Genomic DNA, 6,255 nt, shown 5'->3' with positions numbered 1-6,255 from the left:
GGGGCGCTATGGGGGACTTTTGGGATAGCATTGGAAATGTAATTGAGGAAAATATGTAATAAAAATATTAAAAATTAAAAAAAAAATAGGGTCCAGCATCCGGCCCAGGGCTCAGGCCACTGGGTGAGGCAGGACGAGGGAAGTCTGACTGTGTACACCCCAAGCCTCCTCTGGGTGGGCATCAGGCTGTGAGAAGCTGCAGGACACACAGTCTAAGGTCTCAGAAGTGCTGGAGGTAGCTCGGACTCTTGGGCACCACAGATGCCACTGGGTGCCACGGAAGAGCCAGTTCTCTGGTGCCCAGGCCTGCAAGGAGGCCAAGGACGACAGGTTCTAGCTCTTAGATACCACAGAGGCCCCTGGATGTCGAGGAAGAGCTGAGAACAGAATGGGAGTCTACTGGTGTGCTCTGGCCCAGGGCCCAAGGGAAAGTTTAGGGAGGATAGAGCTCTCTGGCTGGTTCTCACAGGGATGAGTGTGTCCTTGATTTATTCAGGCAGGTGGCTTGGGTTGGTGGAGACCGTGGCTGAGAAGGCAGGGAGGCCTCCCGCAGGAGAGTAAATATGGCTCTTTAGAGGAAGACCTGCTCCATTGCTCCAGCACAAGGGATTCCAACGAGAAGAGACAGTCCATGGTTTTAAGGCATTTCTTGTAGAAAGGCAGAGAGAGAGAGTAGGGCAATAGTGGCTGGCCATGCCACATGGAGAGAGGGGAAAAGGGAAGGTGGAGAGAGGGGGAGCAAGAGAGCAAGAGAGAGAGGCAAGATAGTAAGAAATAGAGAGTAAGAGAAGAGAGTAAGAAAGGGAAGAGGGGACAAGCAGCCCTCTTTATATTGGGCAAGGCCTACCTGGATGTTGTCAGGTAACTGTGGGAGTGGAGTCCAGACAGAATACCAGGAGCTTGGGGCGTTGCCCTACATGACTGATGGCCACAGAACTATAGAGCTGGGTTCTCATGTCAGGAGTCTGGTGTCTGAGAGCAGGCAAACTTCCTTCTGCCCCTTGAAAGAACACCTGCTTGGTTTCTGGGATTTAAACCTAGCTCAACCAGAAACAGGCTGCCTTTCATGGTCTGACAAGCAGCAAAGATTATGTTTAAGAAGAGTTAGTTAGACAGTGACAACAAATGATTAACCATTCCTTAAATGACAAGGGGAAGGCGTGGGTGTTGGGGTTGGGTTGGGGTTGGGTAAGGTAGTTGTTGGGGTAAGGGTAGTTGTTTGGGTAAGGGTAGTTGTTGAAGTTTAATTTGGATGTATTGTATTGGGTAATGCTAGTGGTAGGGACCAGAGTGCATGTGAAGGCTTTAATAATAGCAATGGCATGGATACATAGAAATCAAGATTAAATGTCAGATGAAGGCATTGGATGGTCAGGTAAATCACTGAATTCTCTGATAAATAACATCCTAGGGTCACTTTAACACATTTGTGAGAAGAAACCAAAGATCTCTTCAATTCCATGACTTTTTCCTCACTCAGAAAGTAAAAGAAAGTTAGATAATCAAAGGATGAAGAACACACAAAGAATGAAAAGATTCAGCTAAGAAAAAGAACAAATGAAAAAATACTTTTTCTCAGAAAGGTATACACAGAGGCAGAGAAAGAGAGAGAGAGAGGAGAGAGAGAGAGAGAGAAAGAGAGAGAGACTCTTATATGAAACTGGTAAAAGAAACTCCACCCTGCCTTCAAAAAGTGTGGTAAGATGTCTCAGCAGGTAAAAGTGCTTGGAGTGAGAACTCAACAACATGAGTTTGTGACCTAGGACACCCCCCAAAAGACAAATATAGTGCTCATATACCCAATGCAGAGATGCAGAGTCTATTGCAAGATGGGAGACAGAGACATGATATCACTCCAGCATTTGTATGGCAGCTAACCTGGGCACACAGATCAGCAAAAATAAGGGACCTCTTCTCTCAGTAAATTAGCGGGAGAGAACCGTCTCTTCAAAGCTGTTTTTTTTTTCACCTCTATATACATGCATTGCCATGGGCATATGCACAATTCTGAATATGCCTCATATACACACAATGATACCAGTAAATAAAAATAAAAGTAAGTGATTATTTTATGATATGCCTAACTTCTTTGTTTCAAAACTTGATTTTAAAAAAATATTTTTTCTCTCCTACTTAAACCCAGCTTTGGCTTTGCTTAAGTAGGATTTTGCCAAAGGTGAGGAAAGAAATAAGGAAAAAACCCACAGCATGGTGAAGTTTGAGAAGCACTGGCAGCAGGATTTTTGATACACATGAGCAGAACTGTAGGAAGTTGCTTCAGTGCCTTTATTTACAGGTGAAATATTGCTCAGAGTCTCAGAGAGATTGAGTTACGCCATGGTCTCCCACCTGAGCCTCATTTGACTGTATTGCTAGCTTAGCAATGCCTCCCATACAGCAATGGACCCTCTTTCCTCGCCTTCCCTACCACCAAGCAATGGCCTGAATGCCACACAGGACATTGTTTCAGGTTGTTCTGATGCTAGGTGTCTTGGAGCATGTGTCAGGCCAACGTCTGTCTTTACACTTCCCTTTTCTGTCTTGCTCAGGCCACTAATATTCCATGTTATCTCTTTCTTGAAGGAAGTTACTGTGGTTTTAACTTCATATCTTACATGAATTTGTAGAGTAAGTCTAAGAAGTGATATGGGTAGGGTAGAGGATTTCAGATAAATTCAAGCCTTTGTAGTCTTTTTCCTGCCCTCATTGCTTAACATTAATTATTGCATATACTAATACTTTAATACATTTTAATAGTGCCCTTAGTGCAGATAGAAATGCAGCTGGTCACATGCTCATATATCTTGCTTACATTCCTACATTCAGTATTACCATTATCCTGAGTCCTTAGAGAGCTCCATAATTATGAACTCAATCTTTAAAAGGACATTGAAATTTTAGGTTTGTTAGAGTTATTGCTATATTTTACTTTATTGATTCCCACCAAGAATCTAGAAAATGTATGGAACACTACATATATTGAACAGAATAGAACCTCAGCAATAGTGTCAAATGAAGGTATAGATAAGTGCAAACAGAGAAACCCGCAGCAGCATGAATCAAACCTTTGATGTTCATGGTATGGTGGTTTGAAGGAGAATGGCCCTTCCTCATAGGCTCACATGTTGAATGCTTGATCCCCAGTTAGTGGTATTGTTTGGTAAGAATTAAAGGGTGTGTCCTTTAAGAGAGAATGTTTCATTGTTGGAGATGTGTCATGAATGTCAATGGAGGTGGGTTTGGAGTCTCTCTCTCTCTCTCTCTCTCTCTCTCTCTCTCTCTCTCTCTCTCTCTCTCTCTCTCTCTCTCTTTCCTCTGCTCTACCTCCTGCATGCAAATCCTAATGTAAAGGTCTCATCTAATACTCCAATGTCATGTCTATCTGCTTCCCTCAATGACTATGGTCTAACACTCTGAAACTGTAAGCAAGACCTTAATTACATAGTTCTTTTTATAAGAGATGCCTTGGTTATAGTTTCTCTTCATAACAATAGAACTGCAGCTAAGACAGTGGGTGAACAGAAGAACTACACAGCAATATGAATCCTGGCTCTATTTCTGATGCTTAAGTCTAAGCTGATAGAGAAATTGCTCAGACTGGGAAACAGGAAACCAATTTAGAAATCAGTCAGATCTAGAACCTTAGTTTGTGGCATTACCCCTTCCACCCCTTTGAGGTAACTAAAGAAAAGGAAACATACCATAAGGATTTCTGACATTGCTTCAATTATAAGAGCTTTTAACCCAATTCCTAATCTAGACAAGACTAGTCTCCTCTGTGGTCATGGAGTGCTAGAAAAGTGTACAGGTGCTACAAAGACATGTAACTGGTATCATTGGCTGTGGATTGCAAAGGACAAGACACCAAATGGTTTTAGAATCAGGTGGTCCTGGATATAACCCCTCCCTTAAACTTCACTGCCAGCCAAAAGTAGAAAACCTAAAATAATCTGAATTCTAGTTTTTCAGAAATTTGAAGTAGGATTAATTATATCTTAAACATGTTTGTAAAAATTAGAATATATACATACATACATTCATGATCACACAAACATGTTTACTACAATGCTTGGACCTCGAGTTATTGCTTTCAGAGGAATTTGGAGTTTCTGCATTTAAGGCATGATATCTATTAAGTATGTGATTTGCTTGCCTTTATCACTTTATATCTATGAAACTCAAGAAAGAATGTTTCTAGTTCAGCCTTCTTCACAGAGAAGCTGACATTGCACTGACATGTAAAATGAAGCTCATGATGGAGGGACATCTGTCAGGTGACCTCATTAGCTCACAGTAAGAGAGGCAATGCTGCTATCACTTATTGTTAAATATTCATTTGTCTTGAGGCAGATCACCTTGCTTCTGATAGGCCACGAGAAAATTGACAAGTGCTTTCTTCATTTAGAGGAAGCTGTCTTTACTAAAAGTCACACGATTCCTAGGAAATATTAGCACTCATCCTGGAATAAAATAAAGTACTTGTGTGCACACTGGACATTAGTTTGCATTCTCGTCCTGATCACTTCAGCCTAGATACAGATGCATGATGGTTTGTCTTATGCCACTCTGAGTGTATTCAAGGAAACGAATTTGTGGTTCCTCTGGAGAAAGAATGTATGTGGATCCCTCTATAAATGTTGTAAGTAGAGCCTGGAGGGAGAGATTGAGAGCTTAGTTTTAAAAGAAGGCTAAAGAAGCAGTCTTGAGTACTGCTTCCTTTGGTTTAGATACATAGCTCAAAAGCACAACTGAGCACTGTGTGGTGTGTTTGGAAAGACCCTGCAAAGTGTTCTCATACCTATACTCTCATCTGATAAAGGGGAAACATGGGGTGGGCATGGGGACAATGGACAACTCCTAGTAGAGTTAGATTTTGTGGTTGGTCTGTTTTACCCAAAGAGTTACCATGAACTTAGAAAGGCAGATGAACAATGTGAGAAGAATCTACTATTAAAATATACTGATAATTTTAAAATAGGCTTTTAGAAAGAAAGATTGTGTTCATAGTAAGCCTTGAGGGAACAAATGAAAAACTATCATTTTAAAAAGAGGGAACTTGCCCCCTGGCCATGGATAAAGAGACACCTTGCTGGTGGTGGTGGTGTTATATCAGTCAGGGATTGTACAGTTGACAGTAGTCCTCTGTTCATTCTAGCTTGATGCCTGGCTTGGTGGCCAAAGCTGTTTTATACCTAGGATACATAAGTATGAAATTAAATCAAATCTAACCCAGGCACTGTACTGTGGAAGAAGGAAGAAAGGCAGAGACTTGTGTTCCACCATGCCACCATGTACAGGCAGAGGCAATATGCCCACAGACCTGCTCTTCATCTCCTGGCACAGGTTAGGTTATACATACACAGAGCTGGGCCTACCGCCATGCAGCCCAGCAAGGGAGGAGGAAGAAAGACAGAGACCAACATACTGCCTATAGACCTGCCCTCCAACACAAAGCACAGGAGGGCTGTTACCCAGGGCCCCACCAGCCACAAGGCTAGCCTGCAACAGGAGCAACCACAGTGTGTATGTGTGGTGGTCAGATGGAAGAGCAAGAGAAGTGGAGCAGTTTGAGCATTATAATGGAGATAGAACTGGAGACTCAAGGAGGAAAGGAATAGCCTGTTCTGAGTGGTCAGCCCTGTCACCTGGGGCCATGGTGAGGTCACAGGCAGAGCTGCCACCCAGAAACATATCTGAGTTCATTGCTAGGCGGCGGCAGCAGCAGCAGCAGCAGCAGCAGCAGCAGCAGCAGATGTTGATTGGCATGTCGATGGCTCACATTAACACTAGAGAACATGTCCCTAAGTAAGGACATCTGCTCTAGGGGTGAAGGGGTCCCATGGATGTCCAGAGGCTTTGCAGAACTAGCTCCACCCTTTCACTGGCTGCATCATTTTGGAGAGTTTGTATAGGTTTATATTTTTCTTTTCTTTTAATTTTAATATTTTTTATTACGTATTTTCCTCAATTACACTTCCAATGCTATCCCAAAAGTCCTCCATACCCTCCCCCCAGCACTTCCCTACAAACCCATTCCCATTCTTTTGGCCCTGGCCTTCCCCTGTACTAGGGCATATAAAGATGCATGTCCAATGGGCCTCTCTTTCCAGTGATGGACGACTAGGTCATCTTTGGATACATATGCAGCTACAATCAAGAGCTCCGGGGTACTGGTTAGTGCATAATGTTGTTCCACCTATAGGGTTGCAGATACCTTTAGCTCCTTGGGTACTTTCTCTAGCTCCTCCATTGGGG

At 42.8% G+C, this 6,255-nt stretch overlaps 1 non-coding gene across 1 annotated transcript; it reads left to right on the top strand.

Moving 5' to 3' along the window:
- Positions 1-5,058: 5,058 nt before the first annotated feature.
- Positions 5,059-5,205, top strand: LOC115031803. Its single transcript, XR_003837465.1, has one exon. It is a non-coding gene; the product is annotated as a small nucleolar RNA SNORA48 (small nucleolar RNA).
- The last annotated feature ends 1,050 nt before the right edge of the window (positions 5,206-6,255 follow it).

The sequence above is a fragment of the Mus caroli genome, chromosome 8, assembly GCF_900094665.2.
Source record: "Mus caroli chromosome 8, CAROLI_EIJ_v1.1, whole genome shotgun sequence".
Classification (NCBI taxonomy): Eukaryota; Metazoa; Chordata; class Mammalia; order Rodentia; family Muridae; genus Mus; species Mus caroli.
Note: the sequence above shows the minus strand (reverse complement) of the source record. Positions and strands in the feature narration are given on the sequence as shown.